General features: G+C 49.7%; 2 long non-coding RNA genes across 2 annotated transcripts in view; one reads left to right on the top strand and one right to left on the bottom strand.

Annotated features, from left to right (window-relative positions):
* Positions 1 to 9,241: 9,241 nt before the first annotated feature.
* Positions 9,242 to 16,167, bottom strand: LOC125754332 (uncharacterized). The gene is made up of 3 exons (XR_007408273.1): positions 15,412 to 16,167; positions 13,556 to 13,653; positions 9,242 to 12,845 (listed from the first exon to the last, which is right to left on the bottom strand). It is a non-coding gene; the product is annotated as an uncharacterized LOC125754332 (long non-coding RNA).
* Positions 16,168 to 17,777: 1,610 nt separating this feature from the next.
* LOC112662815 (uncharacterized) overlaps positions 17,778 to 20,606 on the top strand; it is a 38,449-nt gene continuing 35,620 nt past the window's right edge. The window contains exons 1-2 of the long non-coding RNA XR_007408257.1: positions 17,778 to 17,982; positions 18,356 to 18,498. This is a non-coding gene — a long non-coding RNA (uncharacterized LOC112662815). The remainder of the gene's footprint in view (positions 17,983 to 18,355; positions 18,499 to 20,606) is intronic.

Raw genomic sequence — 20,606 nt, forward strand, 5'->3', positions numbered from 1 at the left:
AAGTAAAATTTAATCACATGCTCTTAAAAGTACACATATACTGCAAAGGAAAACTGAAGTATTAAATTAATTATTCAATTAATATTAAATTAAGTTAAAATATTTGTCAGGTAACTATCATAAGATGGAGAATGCCAGGATATGACCGTGGGCACGTTTCCTAATTCTCAAGAGACCTCATTTTCTAGCCCTTGTAATAGACACAATGAAGGTGGATATGAGGATGAGATAAGTTACTATTTATAAAGGACCTAGAATCATGTCTGGAATGTAGAAATTGCTCTATAAGTTTAGAAAATTTTCAATATGAATGAAATTTAATGCATTTAAATGAAAAGTGGAAAAAATGGAAAAGCGTAGTTGGTAGTAACTGATCAGTAAAGATCAAATCCAACATGACCATCAATGTTTTCCTAGCTCCAATGCCTGCTTCCAAGTCCAGTTGACTTACATGGGAAATAATTCCAGTGATCCTTCCAGAATAAAGATTGCATCTCTTGAACAGAATTTAGCATTTCTGCAGACTGAAGGCCAAGAACTGCACAGCAAATCTTTGTGACCAATCTGATTCAGTTTTCCCATGTAAATACCTTGAATAACTGCAAAAACTTCATGAAGCTCACGAAACTCATGGGAGAAGAGAACCCAGTGTTTCTCTTTGCAAAAGAATCTGGGAAAAGCCTGGATAATTTCCAGAGATAAAGAATCTCATCGACACTTAACAAACACTACAGTGTGTGCTGCGCTTAATGCCCCAGGACAGATTCAAATGGAAAACCTTGCCATGTACAGCTAATTAACGTCATGACTCCATTAGTGAGCAATTTTCGTTCAGCTGTCTCATTCTATCTTCATGAGACGACAAAAATCTAAATTCCCGGATTACGAAATTCCAAATCAGTAACCACATGATAATTATTTTATGGACTAGGACCAGAGTTTATCACCACATTCTTCATGTTACTTTTATGAGTGAAACTAGCTGTTGGTCTGTAAAATCACCAGGATACAAACATTCCCACTGATGCCCCATAACTGAGCCATCATTTCTTCCGGGGAATTCAAACTCACGGTTTTTACCGAAGAGGGCAAGTAGAAGCTTCTCCCTCTCCAACTTTCTATACCTGTTCCCTCAAAAGAACCAATGGGTTTGGCTGGTGTTTCTGAAACATCTTCAAGCCAAATCCAATTTGGTAAGTGTACAGACCTGATTGCATCCGTCAAGACGATGTGGAATTTGAAAGTACACTAAATATATAATAAGACAGATTAAATCTTTCGAACTCTAGGTGCCTCAAACATTGGCCAGGCCCCTCTTAGCAGGGACACACCCCATGCAGCATCAATGCAGATCACTTCACAGAAAGAAGCACAGTTGATCAGATAGTCTGGGGCAACACCATGATTTTCTCCTGTCTTTTCACGTTGTAAGATTTATCAAAAACCCCTTTCTAGAGCAGATAATCACGTTCTATCCACTGACCAGCTTTCTTCCCTCCCTCCTTCACCTGGCCTCATAGTGTCTGTCTCCAGGTGTGCCTTGCTCACTGTCTGCACTCTCCTGGGGTGTCTGCCCACTGTGTGTCTCTCCCACAAAGGGGCTTGGGGCCCCAGCACACAGCAGCCTTCCATACCCATTAGCCGCCTGCATGATGGAACAGGGCTCCATTCAACTTTCTTTTCCTTTTCTTTTTAAAGATTTATTTATTTTATGAGATAGAGAGGACCACAGAGAGAGCATGAGTGGGGAGGAGAGGGAGAAGAAGCCTCTCTGCTGAGCATGGAGCCCAACATGGAACTCGATCCTGGGACCCCAGGCTCATGACCTGGGCTGAAGGCAGATGCTCAACCACTGAGCCACCCAGGAGCCCTTCCATTCAACCTTCTTACACCACTGAGGATTCTCAAAAAAAAAAAAAAAAAAAAAAAAAAAAAATCCATGCTTCTCTCTCCCCTGAGCAGTCACAGAAGAGCTAATACCTTCCATTGTGTTCTGAAAAACTCAATATTCTGACTGAGGCAGAAAGCATGAGACCTTAGCATGTGTTTTTTAGCGTGCAGATCCTTAGAAGAGTATTATTTGTCCAGATATGGAGAGGCCGGCCTCAAAGCATGGTTCTCCCAGGTGGGATGTTAATTAACGGTTGACATTCAATCTCCATGTCCCTCCTCCTGCCCAGACCCTCGGCACCTAGCACAGAGAAGAGAATCTGGAACTTTGTATTTTAGAACACGAAACAGGTTTAAGTCTTTCATTTCAAGAGCTGCCCACACATTTTAAACGATGCGAGCTTCTCCTTCGCCATGCTTCAGGGCAGGGACAGGCCAGAAGGGAGGGAAGACGGACAAGGTTCCAGTTCAGGTCTGCCTGTTTCCTTAAGAATCCATGGGAAGTCAGACCTGGTAGGTGCCTCTGCACATCCTGGACTTCGCTCTAAAGTGAAAGAAAAGTGTGGGCTGTGAGCTTGGGGGCCATGGCAGTAGGAAGAGAGGAGATAGTCTTTCATGGGAGAAACCTAGCGAACTCAAGCTCCTAGCTTGCTGCAGAAGGAAGTCCGAGGACGCAAGCACCAAGGATGGCTCTGGACTTTCTAGATGCTTCTACTACACCTCACCCTGCTCCCATTCCTGCACACGTAACACCCGAGGACCAGGCTTCAGACTCTGGCAGGACCCCTCGGCTCACTTCCAGTCACTTGCTTTCACTGGTGTCTCACCACACCTCAGCCTGTCCCCCTAATCCCTTACTCGGGGACATGTCCTCAGACACAGCATCGAACTTGGCCTCTGAGGGCGCTGACCTCAGCCTCTCTCATCTCTCTCGGCACCCCTTGATTGTCCTCCTCAACCCCCCGAAACAAAGGCTCCCTGATTCTGTGGTCGAGCCCAGACCTGCAAGCCTGCCTGAGCCCTCGGCACCTTTCCTCTGTCCCTGGTTCAGGTCTGCCATCTCCCATTGGCTGTCTGTCCAGGGATCCAATTCTGTCCACTTGAGCAGGACAGGGAGTAAGCAGGGCAGGAAGCTGGATGGCCCCACAACAAAGTAGACAGGTCAATCCAGTCCTGGGGAGCACCCCAGGGAAGGCCTCATGGGAGGAAGCCACACCATGGATATTCTGGACCATGGCAACACCTGCTGCCTCAGGGACCTCGCTAATGTCCGCAGAGAACATGCCATTTTTCAGTGGTTTCATCCCAGCCACCTCCTTGGGGCAAGTGTGACTGGACTTCTATCATCCCTGGAGGGGTGGCAGGTGGCCCAGCAGGATCTCCAGGGCTCGCTCCTCTGACACACCCCAGCGTGGAAGGCCCAGCCCCAGTCCCAGGCCTGGATCTTTACTCAGGACCCATATCATCCACCCTGCCGCCCCCTGTCAGCCCTGGCCTTGCACTACATCCCTTCCCAGACTTCAGCCCCAAATCTGTCTCCCGGCCTCCAGAAGCATGGCCTTGAACCTTCCTACACTCCTTGCTGCAGCAGCTAGGAAGTGGGAGATCTGCTTTGTCTCCAGGATCTCGTGGGAGGCAGATGCCCGGAGGGGCTCAGAGGCCATGGACGCTGCCCCAGGACAAGTTCAGGAATCAGATGGGACACAATCCAGCCTGAAAGGCATCCAGTAGCAAGCCTACCTCACGGAGGAGCAGAGAATCAAGCTTCCCCGGGGAAGAACCTGGAAGCAGCCGGGCCCACCCCACCAGCACCTTCCTCCCAAGGCCACCTGCAGACAGTGATCCCCCTCCCCCGGGCAAGAGGAGGGAGGAGTAGAGACAAGCAGGGTGTGTGCCCACATTCCCCTTCAGCGATAGTCTCCTTGGTGGACACGAGGAACAGCTCATCACTGTTTTCCATAAACGAGCAGCTTTGGTTCTCCCTCAGCAGATTGCCCCCGAGGTTTGTGGCCACCTGGGCTGGGTCTGCATCTGCTACCGAAGGGCCACTGGCCTTCCTTCCAATCTCGCTGAGACCACTGGTGGAGGGACTGCTGCTGCCCCGTGGGGGCTCTGACACCTGTCAGGCCAGCCCGTTACCTAAATCCCCTCTGTATTTGTTAGCACCTGGTCCCGAGACACGAGGCCCCATGTGAATTGAGCGGTGCAGTGTCAGGGCTTAGGAGCTCTGAGCAGGAGCTGCGGGATGTCAGGGGAATCTGCATGGCACCCTTGGACCAACATGCTGCAGAGGAGCCAACGCGGGAGGGTCGCCCCAGGCTGGTCACAGCTCTGCCCTGCCACTGCATGAAGTCCAGGTCACAGCTCTGCCCCTGCAGACTCCCCTGCATGAAGTCCCACTTTCTGTGGACCCAGAGGCCCCCCACCTGAGGGAAGCCACACTCTGGGGCTCTGCAAAATGAAGCTATAACATATCACTTAATTTGTAATTAATTCATTCACCCGGCATCTCTTGAGCACCTATCGTGTGTCAGACCTTCTCCATGCAGAAGCAAAAAATTGAGCTCGAGGCATGAGGAGAGGTGTGCATGTCCCTGGAGCCCACAGATGGGGCACGGCCTCCCAGGACCCTAGCAGCATGCAGCTTGCTCCTGGAGCCGGGAATGCCCTTCACAGCCACCCTGCGGCACCCGGCCTAGCACCTTTTCTGTGCCCACAGCAAACACTGAGTCACCTGGGGCTCTAGGACCAGACCGCCAGGGCACTGTCCTGACTCCTGCACTCCCTAGATGGGGGCTCCATGGAAGTAGCTGATCCTATCTGTGCTTCAGTTTCTTCATTGGTAAGCTGCAGGGCACGATAATGGGACAGCCATGCAAGCTTGCTATGATGCAGATGCTCAGGGCAGGCTAATCTGTCCCTATTGTCACTGTGACCACCACCCCCTGGGCTTCATATGGTGCATGTTCACTCTCTCACCATTCTGGAGGCCAGGGGTCCAAAGCCAGTGTCACTGGATGGGGGTCGGTCCCTTCTCAGCCTCTGTGGTCACATCCTTCCCTCTCCTGGGTTCAGTCAAAGCTCCACTTCTAAATATATTTGTGTTTGCATTTAGGCCCATCAGAGTAATCCAGCAGAGTCTTCCTGTCTCAGGATCCTTCGCTTAATCACATCTTCAGATACTCCTTTTCCATAAAAGGTACTTCCCAGCACAAATTCCAGGAGACAAGATTTGACATCTTTGGGGCTGGTATTTGGCCCACCACAAACAGTAGGTGCTAAATGTGTGCTCTCTGTTCTTTGTATTACCTGTCTTTTAGTTCACCTGGGTGAAAGAAAAACATGCATACATAGTCTTTTGAATCTTGGAAAGTGATCCAAATGTTTTCCTTGTCCAGGAGAGTGTTTACTGGGGCACAGATATTTTTCAAGGGATGTAATTCCTGTCCAGCACCTGCTTCAGTAGGTGCTGTGCCTGCCTCGCCCAGGCCAAGGTCAGCTGCCTGTGTGGCCACCTCACACGGCTACCTGGGACCCACACTGGTTTCCAGCCAAGGGTATAGCTGCAAAGCCAGTGCCACCGGGAGACACTTCCCCACACAGCTCCCACGTGGTCATCAGCCTGCTGGGTGGTGCTCCTGAGATCTGCGGCCCCAAAGCCGAACCCCATTTGTGTTGCCAGGCCGTGTACAGAGCCTGAAATTTCAGGGGGAACATCCACAGGGTCTTCCCTTCTCCTCCCAGGCTGAGGTCTTAGAAAGCACTAGACAAACAGAGATCACGTTAGTTTTATTATAGATGATGCCTGGGTGGGCACCAAGGAGGGGCACAGTCAAGCTTTATGTAGACTTATCTGGAAGGACTCACTTACATACACTCACACCCAGCCTCATAGGTTGTTCTGGAAAACTGTAAACCATGGGCTTCCCTGGCCCTGTCCCACTAAGGGACAGAGTCCATCCCACTAAGGGACAGAGACTCATGCTCTCTATAGAAAAGGGGCCCCAGAGGGTGCTCAGAGAACCACAGTTTGCTCCCTGCACCCCCATAGTAGGCAGGTCACCCCCTGCATCCTGGGGATGGGAAGCTCTGGAGGCAGGTAGGGACCCCATGGGTGGATATTCCTTCTGCTGCGGGGAAACAGGGTTGCCTTCGGTATTGTGCAGTGTGGGAGGGGACTGAGAGGTGAGAGGCTGGGAAAGGAGGTGGTCAGAGGTGGTCACCTAGGGACAGATGGGCGCACCCCCAAAGTCTGGACTTTTGTCCCCAGGGGAGCCCTGTGGTGTCACTGGCTGGTGGCAAGGGGTGTCCCCTGCCATGGGCATGGGTTTGCCTGCAGTGATAGGAAACCCCTTCTCGGGGTGGACAGCTGGTGGTCAGTACCTGACTAGTGGGCACCCCTGGGAAGATACAGAAATTCTTAGTTAATCGTTTGGGACCATCCAGGCATTGGATTTGAAAAACACCAGCTGAGTCGATCATATGTACTAGATTTTGTTATAAACCATAGCAGGGAGGATTCGGGGTTCATTGTAAGAAGACTTCCCATTTTTTGAAGGAGACAAGGACCTTTCCTGGGTTGGGGAGATGTCTTAGGGAGAAGGACATGGGCAGGGTCTGGTGGCCAGCAGGGAATTCCCTCAGGTAGTGGCTGGCTGCCCATGGCCCCTTGCAGGCGGAGCTGCATGGCTCAGGGAAAGATGGGTGCCCATGAAGCCCTAGGGTTCTAGAGCAGGGGCGGCTCTCCCCTGGGTCCCTGGGGATCTCTGGGAGTGAGGGACAGGGGCAAAAGCCCTCCTAGGAGGAGAGAGACAGACATCCCCAAGAGAATGAGTCACCCTAGAGGGGCCAGGTGTGTGATTTAAGCTTACACAACCCTCAAACCTATAACACAGGTCTAGAATTCATTCTTGTTTTGCTTGTTTTCTGGCATCCTGCTGTTAGCTAAGAAAATGAGGGCTTGTGCACAAAGTGAACTGCCATGTGGGGAACACAGAAAGGCTCCTTTCTCCTGTGCATTATGGTTATTTCTATTAGTTTGGGACGTCCGTCACAGAGGTCCGGCTGGCAGGAGTGCCTGGAGACGCGGCTCCCACACAGCCCCAGGGTCCCTGGGACAGCACCCCGGGGCCAGGGGCGGCAGGGAAGGGGACACCCTTCTTTTAACCAGCTGAGGCCTCTACAGGGAAACTGGGTGGGGTTCACTCCCCATGCTGCAGACCCCCTCGACTGACCTTTTTTTCTGGAATATTCTTCTGCGTCTGTGGATTATTAAGCTGCGGTGAGGATGTGTACAATTTGGCTGCTCCCTAACCTTTCTTTACTTTTCAGTCTTATCCCCATTTCTCATCTCTGCTGGATTTCCTGCAGCACCTACCTGAAAGAGAAACGTGCCCTCAACCATTCCTCGGGCGTTACATCATCTTCAGGGCAGTCAGACACACCGTGAAGGCCTCCGTTTGTGCAAACGCCTGTCTTCTCAGGAGCCTGGCTCTTGGGGAGCTCAGCCTCCCCACCAGCAACATGCAGTCAACAAGTAATGATATGATTCCCTCCACTGCTGAGGTGCGGCCCCCCGGGAAGCACTGGGTATAGCTGGGCACGTCTTTCCTAGCGACCTGCAACCTGCTGCGGCTGCCGTGTGGCTAGTGAGCCCCAAGCTCAGTCTAAAGCGTGGCTGTGGCTGTCCTTTACTCACGTGCCCTCTGCACAGCTGTCCCCATGGCACTCACAGGCCGATCTGCTTCTCTGGGTTTGAAACCATCCTACTGAAGAGGCTCCATTGTTCCTATTCTGTTCTGAATAGCTTTTTTTTTTCCCCCTAACAAATTCACCTTTTGTCTTAATTTTTTTTCTTTCGGTCCTAGAGTACAAAGAATTTCACATCGCTCAGTGAATATATGTCATAAACTAGTTTCCCAAATTGGAGTATCTGACATTCACCACAGCCTGTAAGCTTTAATGTAGTGGCTTTCATTTAACTACTTGCCATAGGTCAATAAATGTCAGATTTCTCTGAGACTATATACAAAAAACAAAAGACTTTGACACCATTTTAAAGAGCCAAGTTAAAATTACTGTGGGTTTGGTGCCATTTTTTTCATGTGAGCAATGCCAGACAAAAGGAAGTTTATGAATGCCGCCCGCTTGAAGGAATAATGCCCTGTACAGAGCAAGACGGAGGCCCTCATGTCAACCAGCAGCTCATGTCAAGCGGTGATGCAAGCAGCTAAGAGTGCTGCAGCCAAGAGCAGATACTGCCCAAGCCAGTAGCAGCTGAGGACACATTGAGAATCAATAACCAGCAGAACCAGAAGAAGTCCGCAAGGGCCTGAGATCGATTAACTAACTCCCTTTAAAAAGGAGGAGTTTTGGAGCAAAATGTCAGACTTTCTCGACTCTGACCACATCAAAAGGCTGGTGCTGCCCAAGGCTCTGCCCGGCTCATCTCCGAAGAGAACTGAGATCCTCTGCTGTCGGAAGGTCATAAGCAGCACCTGAGATGACCCTGACCGGACTAAGGCTTTACTTCCACTCTGTGCTCACAGACTGACTTTGGGTCCTCATTTCCTATCCCCCCCTCTATGTAGTTTCTTGTGTGACTTTGTCTTGTGCTTTGCTTTGTGTGCCGTGTGAGAAGGCAAGTCAAACGTGTGGTGAAACGTCATGGAATCTGGAATCCTGAACCTGCTTTATGATTATGTTCACCTTGCTCTCGGGCTGAATAAAGCTGACGTCGTGGAAGGGCACTTCATACCGTGCTCACGATGTGCCTATTTCCCTCAACAACCCAGAAATCTGTGGGTAGCAATGACTTAGGGCTTTTGTAACACAGATGGTCAAGCCCACAAAATAGCCAGCTGGCATCGACTGGCTGGGCTCTAACTATTAAATACACGTTGTAGGTTATTTACTCTTTCCTGAGTGTAGCTATGGCTGCATATGATAAGCTGTGGACCTGAGAGGCATCAGAGGCTCACTCCTTCTTATGGGTGAACTTTTTGCTCCTAGAACTGAGGAAATTTCTAGAATGGTCTGGATCTCTCTTCTTCATGACTATGTTCCTTTCCTCTGTGTGTCTTTTGAATCCAGTTTCCTCTCTCAGGCAAGTAGAGACTTGAGAAGGGCCTAGACGGAGCTTATTTTCCAGGAGTCTGGAGTTGGGGGTGCAGGTGATAGAGGAGCTTTTGTTACTGAACCAAAGTGGGTCAACCTTTGGAGAGTCATAGACAGACACTACACCAGGTGGGCTGGACTTGCCTCCTAAGGTCACCTTTATTTGCAGCAAATGAGATTACATGGAATGATTTCCAAAGTTGTGTCTCCCTGAACAGGGATAAGCAGTCTCCTTTTATTGGGGTTTGGGATAAACATTCAGAGGGTGATTCTAACATTATAGTGAAGCTGAGGTAACTGTGTATTTACATCACATTTTCTTTATCCATTCATCTGTCGATGGACTCTTGGGCTACTTCCATGCCTTGGCTGTTGTAGATAATGCTGCCATAAATGTAAGGGTGCATATGTCTTTTCAAATTAGTGTTTTTGTTTTCCCTGGGCAAATATCCAATAATGGAGATATTGGATCATTTGGTATTTCTAGTTTTAATTGTTTGAGGAAACATCATACTGTTTTCCATGATGGCTGCTCCAATTCGAATTGTTACTAGCAGTGCATGAAGGTTCTTTTTCATCTGCATTCTCATCATTTGTTTTCTTGTCTTCTTGATCCTAGCAATTCTAACAGGTGTGTGGTGATATCTCATTGTAGTTCTGATTTACATTTCCCTCAAGATTACTGATGTTGAGCACTTTTTCATGTGTCTGTTGGCCATGTGTATGCTTCCTTTGGGGAAATGTCTATTCAGATCCTCTGCCCATCTTTTAAATAGGTTGTTTGGGTTTTTTTGGGTTGAGTTGTTTGAGTTCTTTCTATATACTGTATATTAACCCCTCACTATATATATTGTTTGCAAATATCTTCCCCTATTTGTGACGTCTTTTTTGTTGTTGTTGTTGTTTCCTTCACCATGCAAAGTTTTTTATTTTGAAGTACTCTCAATAGTTTCTATTTGCTTTAGTTTCTCTTGCTTGGTATATGTATCTAGAAAAATGTTGCTATGGCTCACGTCAGAGAAATTACTGTCTGTGCTTTCTTCTAGTATTTTTATGATGTCAGGTCTCACATTAGGTCTTGAATCTATTTGGAGCTTACATTTGTGTATGATATAAGAAAGCAGTCCAGTTTCATTCTTTTGTGTGTGGCTGTTCAGTTTTCCCAGCACCATTTATTGAAAAGACATCTTTTCTCCATTGCATATTTTTGCCTCCTTTGTCTTGGATTAATTACCATATAACTGTGGGTCTATTTCTGGAGTTGCTATCTTGATCCATTGATCTAATGTCTATTTTGGTGCCAGTCCCATACTGTTTTCGATGACTATAGATTTGTGGTAAGTCTGGAATTATAATACCTCTGGCTTTGTTCTTCTTTCTTAGTATTGCTTTGGCTATTTGAGATCTGAGGTTCCAGACAAATTTTAGTACTATTTGTTCTAGTTTTATGAAAAATGCTGTTGGAATTTTGGAAAGGGATTACATTGATCTGTAGATTGCTTTGGATAGTATTATACAACCATAGAAAAGGATGAGACCATACGATTGGAGACAACATGAATAGATTTGGAGGGTATTAGGCTAAGTGAGATCATTTGTACTGAGAAAGACAAATACCATATGATATTCCACTTATAAATGGAGTTTAAAATGAATAAACCAAAAAAAGCAGAATCAGAACTAAAAACAGAACAAATTAATGGTTGCCAGAGGGGAGGAAGATGGGGGGGTGGGCCAAATGGTTGAAGGGGAGTGGGAAGTACAGACCTCCAGTTACAGAATGAGTAAGTCACGGGAATAAAGAGCAAAGCATAAGGAATACAGTCACTGAATCTGTAATAGCAATGCAGTAGGACAGATGGGAGCTATGTGGTGGTCACAGATAGCATAATATATAAACTTGCCAAATCACTAAGTTATACACTTGAAACTAGTATACCACTGTGTGTCAACTCTGCTCAAACACATACATACATATGTAAACTTTTTTTTTTTTTTTTAAAGAAACTGATAGTTAGGCAGAAGCTTCTAAGCATTTCCTGAATTCAGGCTGCCAGCCTGGTGAATCTTTGTGGGCTTCATTGAGTCAAAATGCAGGGTCTGATTTAGGGGAAAAATTAATCCTCGAGAGATGCCTAGCAAGACATCCAGCTGGATCCCCATTCCGGGGGCACTGGAGGGATATTTTTGGAGGAGCCCAAGTGTCAATCATGAGTCAGGGAAGTGGGCAGCATGAAAGACCCAAGTGGATTCAGAAACTCAGGGCCAGAGATGTGGCCAACATCTCTCAAAGCCTTTGCTATTAGCACCCATCAATTGCTCGTACCATGCATTGGATGCATTGCAAAGCCAATACATATATGCTTTCTGAAGTAGGGAGGTAAGACTGAAGAGTATTGTCAGGGGCTCACAGCATCCTAGGGGCAGCAGAACCTTCAGAAAACAAACTTCACTGTGTTTCATTCTGCCTACCTGGGAGCTGAAGTAGCAATTGATGTACTTCTCCTAACTGCAAAAATCAAACACCAGATACAGGTCAAAGACAGAATTATTTTTGAATTTTCTGAAATTCTTTTTTCTTTTTTAAGATTTTATTTATTTATTCATGAGAGACATAGAGAAAGAGGCAGAGACACAGGCAGAGGGAGAAGCAGGCTCCCTGTGGGGAGGCTGATGTGGGACTTGATCCCCGGAGCCCAGGGTTCACGATCTGAGCCAAAGGCAGATGTTCAACCACTGAGCCACCTAGGTGTCCCAGAATTTTTTGAAATTCTAAAGCCATAACTTGTTTTACCTGGTCAGCCCATTTTAAATTTAATTTAATTTAATTTACATCACTTAAAGCCCTGAGTGCTAAACATGCTCTTCTAAAGTGCAGATGCGCATGTACTTATTCCATGAAGCTACACATAGATAAACCCCAGTGCATTCATTTTGAGCTAAAGGAAAACATCCCCCTAAAAAACAGGGACAAACCAGTCTCTGGTGTTCAGGTGGCATTTCCCTGGCAGAAGGAGTGCCGTGGAGGTTGAATGGTAACCACTGCTTGCTCCATATGACTTTTCTCACTGTGATTCTCAATTTCCCCCAGAAACAACATGTGGGGCACCAGGCCACATGCATGTTAAGGTGCTGAAAATGTGATGTGGACTAGGAGAGTTGATAGAAAAGATGCTGTGACCATGGACTGACTGCATGAAATCAAAATACTATTATTATATTTTTAATTTGGATAAACTGCCATTGTCGCAAGTTACAACAGTTTTTGTCTTCAAGCATGAGGAACTGGAGATTGCATTCGCTCAGGTATTCATCCAAAAACATTTATTACATCCCTACTGTGCACCAGTCCTGGTGCTGAGGCTGGTATATCAGCATGAGCCACGCAGAGCAGGTCTGCCTGTGGTGCTCTCAGTTTGAATTGGATTTTCTTTACTTTCTTGTCTCACTTTCCCTTAATAAACTTTTCCTTTACTTCATCCTTTGTGTCCCCGAGACTGTGAGAGGAGAACCCTGCAACCCTGCAACAATATCAAATGGAGGGACTCCCTTGGTCTGGTCACAAAGGGATACAAGTTGGAAAAAGTAAGATGGATGGATGGGCCTCTAGTTTCTAAGGCGAGGCTAGCTTGAGTCTCGGAAACAAGTAGAGTCATGATAGTTACAGAGATAATTGGGAAGGAAATCCTAGAAATCCACAGCTGAGCAAACTCTGAGGTCAGACCTGGGTGCTCACAAATCTGCTCTTCGCCATTTTGGCACATTTAGAAGTCTTGCAACCCTAATACTCTTCCATTTCCCATCCATATGTGGAACATGAAACCACCCATTTCATAGGTCTGTAGCAAAAAAAGAAAAAAGGAGAGAAAGAGTGTTTATGTAAAGGCACATGGCACTTAGGGATTGCTCAGTCCCTTTACTTTCCCACCTCCCTGTGCCCCAGGGCTGGTACCTTCCCACCTACCTATGCCCCAGGGCTGGTACCTTCCTACCTACCTTGTGCCCCAGGGCTGATACCTTCCCTACCTACCTCTGCCCCGGGCTGGTACCTTCCCGCCTCCCTTGTGCCCCAGGGCTGGTACCTTCCCGCCTCCCTCTGCCCCGGGGCTGGTACCTTCCCGCCTCTCTCTGCCCCGGGGCTGGTACCTTCCCGCCTCCCTCTGCCCCAGGGCTGGTACCTTCCCGCCTCCCTCTGCCCCAGGGCTGGTACCTTCCCGCCTCCCTCTGCCCCAGGGCTGGTACCTTCCCGCCTCCCTCTGCCCCAGGGCTGGTACCTTCCTGCCTCCCTCTGCCCCAGGGCTGGTACCTTCCTGCCTCCTTGTGCCGCAGGGCTGGTACCTTCCCACCTCCCTGATTTCAGAGTATACCCCTCTGTTGTCTCCTGCAACCCGCCCTATGCCATGAATGTGCACTGCTGTCCCACAGACCCACAGGAAGCTGTATTAATGTCACTCCAGTCCATTGAACGTCTTGCAGATCAAGTACAATTTCTTACTTCGGCTTCTATGATGGTGCTGTTTCTTTGCACACGGTACACTTTCCTCCCTACCTTTGAAGGGCTTCCAACATCCTATAGAGTCGTTCAGTGCTCAGCCCTGCTCGCTGACTGGATCACTCCATGTATTGTCTTGTCTCTCCTGTTTCAAACTACAAATTTTCTTGTTATTACTCAGGTAAGCTGAGGCCAACAGATGGGGCAATGACTGTCATGGTAAATGCAGTTGGTTACTTAAGGGTCCCAAGAGGAGGGATACACCACATGACGGGGGGCCACATGGGGAGGCGCACCCTTCTGGGTCGCCAGGAGGCAGAGGGAGAGGGGGTGGAGGGGTAAACATGGACGATACCCTCTACTGTGGCTTCCCCAGGAGGAAACAGACTCTGCTGCATAGGCAGGTTTAGAATTGGCTAATGAGACTAATTTTGGAGGGCTCTGGGGTGTAGGAGCTGTTCTGAGTTATCTAGTCATGGGGGTGACTAGTTTGGGGAAATAGTGTCCAGGTCATAAGCACCCTGATAAAGAGAGTGGTCAGGCTTAGGCTCTGGACTGGTTGGTGCTCACACGACAGGCACACTTCCAGGCATCTTTCAGTCTGTCAGGAATTGGCCACCCCTGTAAGGGGCAGTCTCTTCAAGATTGACAAGGCCGTAATAATGTCAAAGCACCGGAAATATAGAAAATAGAAAGGCCTGACTCAGAAATCGCCTTTTCTCTTGGCATTTTCATCTGCCATATGTTCTTATTTGTTAGCTCATCCAGCTCAGCGAATGACCTCCTAACAGAGGGATGCTTCCTTGTCCCAAGCTTACAATTTTGCAACATCTACTAGTGTCAATTGCTTATAGTAAGTAGTCAATGGGCATCTGTTCATCGAAAGAGAGCACAATAGGCATTTTACTTGGAAAGTGGCAGAGAGAAGAGAGGGCACCAGAGATGAGGGGAACCAGTAACCAAAATTGAACAGAACGTGCATGCTTTGACTGCAAGACTCACCATCTGACCTCTAAATGCACTATTAGCAATAGTCTGTTGTACTGAAACTCCCAAACAACACAAAAAAACCCTCACGGGCCACCTGGATGGCTCAGCTGGTTAAACATCTGCCTTTGGCTCAGGTCCTGATTCCGGGGTCCTGGGATCGAGCCCCACATTGGGCTCCCTGCTCAGCGGGAAGTCTGCTTCTCCTTCTCCTTCCCTGTTGCTTGTGCCTTTTTCTCTCAAATAAATAAATAAAACCTTAAAAAAATAAAGTAAAAAAAAAAAAAAACCCTCACAGAATGCAGTAGTGAGAGAGATTGGTAAGAGCCAAAAGATAACTGCTATTTAGGGTAGTAACTGATATTATTATGAATAGGGATAGCATCATGCCTTCTAAGCGCAGTAAGGACGATATTAGATGGGATCAGTAGATGAGTGTGCCTATTAGGGAGAGAATAAATGCCAGGAAGATGTTGGTGTATACTTTGGACATATGATAATTATGAGTTTAATCATAATTTAAAGAGTCAAAATCATTTGTTTTGGTTTAAAGTAATTATCATATTCGGTTCATCCTAGACCTTTTCCGGTTCATTCGTAAGCTAGGCTTGCGGCTAGTAGGGAAATTAGTAGAAGTGCTATAACTAATATTGTATCGGTTTGCTGGTTTGTGACGCTCAAGGAAGTGGGAGGAATAATGCAATCTCTAACTAGAAGAGTAAAAATGTAATAGCTACTAGGAAAAATTTTATGGAGAAAGGTAGACGCGCAGATCCCATGGGGTCAAAACCACAGTCGGCAGCTGCAGCTGCTATTTATTGCCACATCCTGGTTTTTAGCACTTCCTAGAAAACTCAACATTAACCCAATGACAGTTAATAGCCCGGGAGAATCATCTGGTTAAAAAGATGGCACGTAAGACGCACGTTCAGTTACGGGATGGGCGAGAGTGAAAGGAGCTCCTCCTCGGAGTCCCAGGAATGGCTGCGCTGGGTGGCCGTGCTCACGCGGCTCCGTGACTTCGGGAGACACATGCAGGGAGTCGGCCCGAACGCCGCGGGGCCTGGGAGGCTCGCCACAGCTTCACTTCAAACCAATCTTTCAAATCAGATTTGCGGATGCCTCCTCCACTCGGCGGGGAATGTGGAGGGCGGCGGTCATCGAACGGTTCGTCTCCGTTTAACAGCTTCAAAGCGTCACAAACACAAGACCCTCATGAACGCTCGCAAGCGAGGCAGCTTGAACACGGGGCGTTGACCACAAGCTGGTTTTGGAGACTGGTTGTCTCTGCTCCGACTGGGGCAGAATCTAGGGACGTAGCTTTCAACCTTCCTCCTGGGGCACAAGACTTCAGGAGGAAGTCCGGCGAAGCTGTCCGGGGAGCCGTCCAGAGCGCGGGGCTGAGGAGGGCAGGTGGGACGTTCTCGTGCGGCCCCGCGTCGGCTGCGCCGGTCGTCCCCCTTGACCGGAGGGCACCGCGAGCTTCCCTGCTTCATGGAAGAGGCTCTGCACAGAGGACGCTCAGGGCACGCTCCTCGGGCCAGCGACGGCGCCAGCTGTCATCAGCTCTCAGCTCCTCTGTCAGCCTCCCAGGGTCAGATGGGCCTATGCTCCCCGGCTCAGGCAGCCCGTACCCCTCTCACACGGGCAGGTGCTCCCCCTTCAGGCGGCCATGTGCTCCCCCTCACGTGGCCGCGAGATCCCCTCACGTGGCCATGTGCTCCCCCTCAGGTTGCCATGTGCTCCCCCTCATGAGGACGCTTGACGCGTGCTCCCCCTCACGTGGCGGCGAGCTCCCCTCACGTGGCCATGTGCTCCCCCTCAGGTTGCCATGTGCTCCCCCTCACGTGGCCATGCGCTTCCCCCTCAGGCGGCCATGTGCTCCCCCTCAGGAGGACGCCTGACGAGTGCTCCCCCTCACGTGGCCGCGAGCTGCCCTCACGTGGCCATGTGCTCCCACTCAGGTTGCCATGTGCTCCCCCTCACGTGGCCATGTGCTCCCCCTTATGAGGACGCTTGACGAGTGCACCCCCTCACGTGGCCGTGAGCTCCCCTCACGTGGCCACGTGTTCCCCCTCAGGTGGCCACGTGCTCCCCCTCAGGTTGCCACGTGCTCCCCCTCACGTGGCCACGTGCTCCCCCTCAGGTGGCCATGTGCTCCCCCTCACGTGGCCATGCGCTCCCCCTCAGGAGGACGCCTGACGAGTGCTCCCCCTCACGTGGCCGCAAGCTCCCCTCACGTGGCCATGTGTTTCCCCCACAGGTAGCCATGTGCTCGCCCTCAGGTTGCCACGTGCTCCCCCTCACGTGGCCACGTGCTCCCCCTCAGGAGGACGCCTGACGAGTGCTCCCCCTCACGTGGCCGCCAGCTCCCCCTCAGGTGGCCATGTGCTCCCCTCAGGTTGCCATGTGCTCCCCCTCACGTGGCCATATGCTCCCCCTCATGAGGACGCTTGACGCGTGCTCCCCCTCACGTGGCCGCGAGCTCCCCTCACGTGGCCATGTGCTCCCCCTCAGGAGGACGCCTGACGCGAGCTCCCCTCAGGTGGGCGCGAGCTCCCCGTCGGGCGCTCCCCGCACCGCGCCTCCCAGCTCCCCCCGATCCTCCCCCGGGCGGCCCGGCTGCCCCTGCGCCCGGGGCTCCCCTCTTCCTAGTGACCGTCGCTCGGCGCTGACCTCCCGGGAAAGGGTCCGGAGCGTCCTGCCGGCAGCCGCGGCCCGAGCGGGGTCCCCTTGCCGCTCGGGGAGGCCTGTCCGCCGCCCGCCGCCCGCCTCCCGCCACAGCCTCTCCTGGGGCGTCTCGCCCCGGCCCCGGCCCCACGTGGCCGCCCTCACAGGGCAGGTGCGCAGCCGCCGGCGCCTCCACGGCGAGGCGAGCCCGAGCAGCCCGAGCGGCCCTGCTGCGTCCGGACGGCCGGGGTTGCGCGCGGGACCTGCCGCCTCCGCCTCCGCCTCCGCCTCCGCCGTGGCCGAGCCCCCGTGCTGGCTTCTGGCCGCCGCCGCGTCCCCGCAGAGCCCGGCCGTGAACGCGCCCGCCCGGCCGCCCGCCCGCGGGAGCCTCGTCCCGGCCACAGTCCTCAGCGACGCCCGACGCCAGGGCGCACCTCCGGGCCCCGGAAAGCGGGAGACGACGGGACGGAGATGCCTGGGCGGCTGCGAGCTGACGGTCCCGACGGGGTCCGTGTCCTCACGCCCCGAGGAGCCCCGTGCGGGTGGCGCCAAGCCGGAGCCCGTCGGGCCCCAGCGCCCCCGCTCGCCGTCGCCCTCCTGTGACGGCGCTGCCGGCCCCCTGGTGTCCGCGGACGGGCCGCACGTGCACTGCCGGGCTCGGTGTCCGCGGTCGCGGGGAGGACGCTTCTGTGCACCACAGACCCCGGAGGAGGAGGAGTTTCAATGTATGGAGCGGCAGGACTTTCATAGCCGAGGCGGAGTGCTGAGGCCCAGCGAGCCGGAGGCGGGGCTTGGGGGACTAGAGTGTTCGGCGAATGTCCCTACAGGTTGATTTGACTTTATTTTATGTTTATTTATTTATTTATTATTTATTATTTATTATCAACAGACCTTCTGTGGCCTTCATATAAGACAGAGGGTTTTCTTTTCTTGAATCAACCACTTGGCCATATAAGGAATGGTTGGTACTTTATTGTCGTAACACAAGAGAAACAAAAAAAGTATGTACTTATTTGGTTTAGTAAACTCGATCAATGTAACATATCTAGCGAGGTATTTAAGGTTTTCAAGTCCTGAGTTCTCTCTGGTATAAGTTAACCTTTGACCACATTGTCCAGCTTAGGTAAGTCTCTGTTGCCACATCTAAGACACTTGCTGCTTTATAGACTCATCCCTGACTTCAGAATTTCCACTCAACAGGCACCTGCGCACAGGGAAGGAAGCAAAGGTGCCACCCACTCGGAAACTGAAGAGCTGGGGCAGGCGGAGCAGGGCTGGTTTGCAGTGCTGACCTACAGGCCAAGGTGTCCCTGGGAGCGTAGGCCACCGGGCCGGGGCTACAGGTGAGGCCGGGGCTGCAGGTGAGGCCAGGGCAGGGCAGAGGACAGGACTGGAGGGAAGCCTCATCTGAACCTACACAGTCCCCCGCGCCCTGAGCTGGCTGGAGGACGTGGGTCGGGGGCCACTGGGCCACGTGGCCAGGAGGGCAGACAGGGTGGGGATGGACCCAGCCCTGGGACCTGTGTCGGGAGAATCAAAAGGAGCACAGCCCCGGGGAAGATGGGGTGCCTGCCGAGGAAAAGATGGGAGGCAGACCATTTAGACCTCCAAGTATTGCAAGTTCAATTATTTAGACTGTTTTTTTTTTTAATTTTTCTAATTTCTAAGAATTCTCAATATTATTAAAAACAGGATAAATTCTTTCTGTCACACTACAGTACACATTTTCTCCCCAGTTGACAAGTGGCTTTTAGATTTTTCTATGATGAGTTAACCATATAGGTGGCCAGTGTCTGTGTCTCCCTGCGTGGGGTTTGCTGTCACTGTGTCCCTGCTCTTCCCCAGGGTCACCTTCCACACAGCCGACTCACCCCCCAGAAGAGTGTGGACAGGCCCCCTGTTTATTCACATCTCTGTGTCCTTTGGGAAGGTTTTATAGTTTTGTTCAAAAAGGTGCTGCATTGAAATTCTGTGCCTCTTAACAAATATTGTCTTTCATAACATTTCTAATAGTTACTTCTGAAATACAGAAATACAAGATTCTTGTTCATTTGTTGTTTTCATCAGCCACCATGATTTGTGTGTGTATATCAGTAGACCAACTTAGTATTTATAAACAATAATTGTTTGTTATAGAACTTTCTATTATTTGTGACATATTTCTCAGATTTTTTCAAGTCTCATAACAATGGTTACTGCATATAAAAAATTGTGAATCATAAAAATGATAGCAAATAACCTTGCCTCATTCCAGATTTTATTTTATTTATTTATTTTTAAAAGTGTTATTTATTTATTCATGAGAGACATACAGAGAGAGGCAGAGACACAGGCAGAGGGAGAAGCAGGCTCCCTCTGGGGAGCCCAGCTGGGGACTCAATCCCGCAGAGCACGCCCTGACCCGAAGGCAGATGCTCAACCCCTGAGCCACCTAGGTGCCTCTGACAGAATTTGTTTAAAGAAACAAACTTTGTACTTCAGATTAGTTCTAGAGTTATAGAACACTTGCAAAGATAGTACAAAGAATTCCTTTATACCCTGAATCCAGATTCCTGTATTGTTAGTACATAACTTACATTCTACACTTGTCACAAGTGATAAGGCAACAGGGATGCATTATTTTTAACCAGTCTCCATGTCCCATAGTTTTACCTAACGTCCTTTTTTGTTTCGGGACCCCGTCTAGGATGTCTTATTACATTTAATCACCTTGTCTCCTTAGGCTCCTTTGGGCTGTGACATTTTCTCAGACTTTCCTTGTTTTTGATAACCTTGGTAGTTTTGCAAAATACTGATGAGTAGTTTTATGGATTATCAATCGATCTGGATTTGTTTGATGTTTTTCTCATGATCAGACTGGTATTATGGGGTTTGGAAGGAAGAGTATGGTGTACAGCACCCTTATGATCACATGATATAGAGGGTCCCTACTGTCCACATGACCTTACAGTGATGATATTGATATTGATCACCTGGCCAAGGTTGTGTTTGCCTGGTATCTCCACCATATGTGACCTTTCCCCCTTTCTATACTGTCCTGTTTGGTGATACATTAGCAAGCGTTCCCCACCCATGGGAGACCCACCAGGCATGGCCCCCAAGTGAGAAGCTGAGCAAGGCCTTCTTGATGAGGGAATGTCTACAGATGCTACTTTGAATTCTTCTGCTTGGGAGGTTTTCTTTTATTTCCCATTGACTAATTCATTCAATAATTTCTTTGTTTCAGTATGGACTCATGGATATTTATTATATACTTTGGGTTGTAATATCATAGTATTACTTATTATGTTGCTCAAATTGTTCCACCTTAGCCATTGTGAGTACTTTCAAGTCAGCTCTGGTGTCGTGACCCCTTCGTTTTTTTTTTTTTTTCTGAGTATTCACTTATATTCTGATATATTCGGTTATTTTTCTAAGAAATGCTGGGTTCTTCTAGGGAAGAATGGTATTG

Source organism: Canis lupus, chromosome 34 (assembly GCF_003254725.2).
Source record: "Canis lupus dingo isolate Sandy chromosome 34, ASM325472v2, whole genome shotgun sequence".
Classification (NCBI taxonomy): domain Eukaryota; kingdom Metazoa; phylum Chordata; class Mammalia; order Carnivora; family Canidae; genus Canis; species Canis lupus.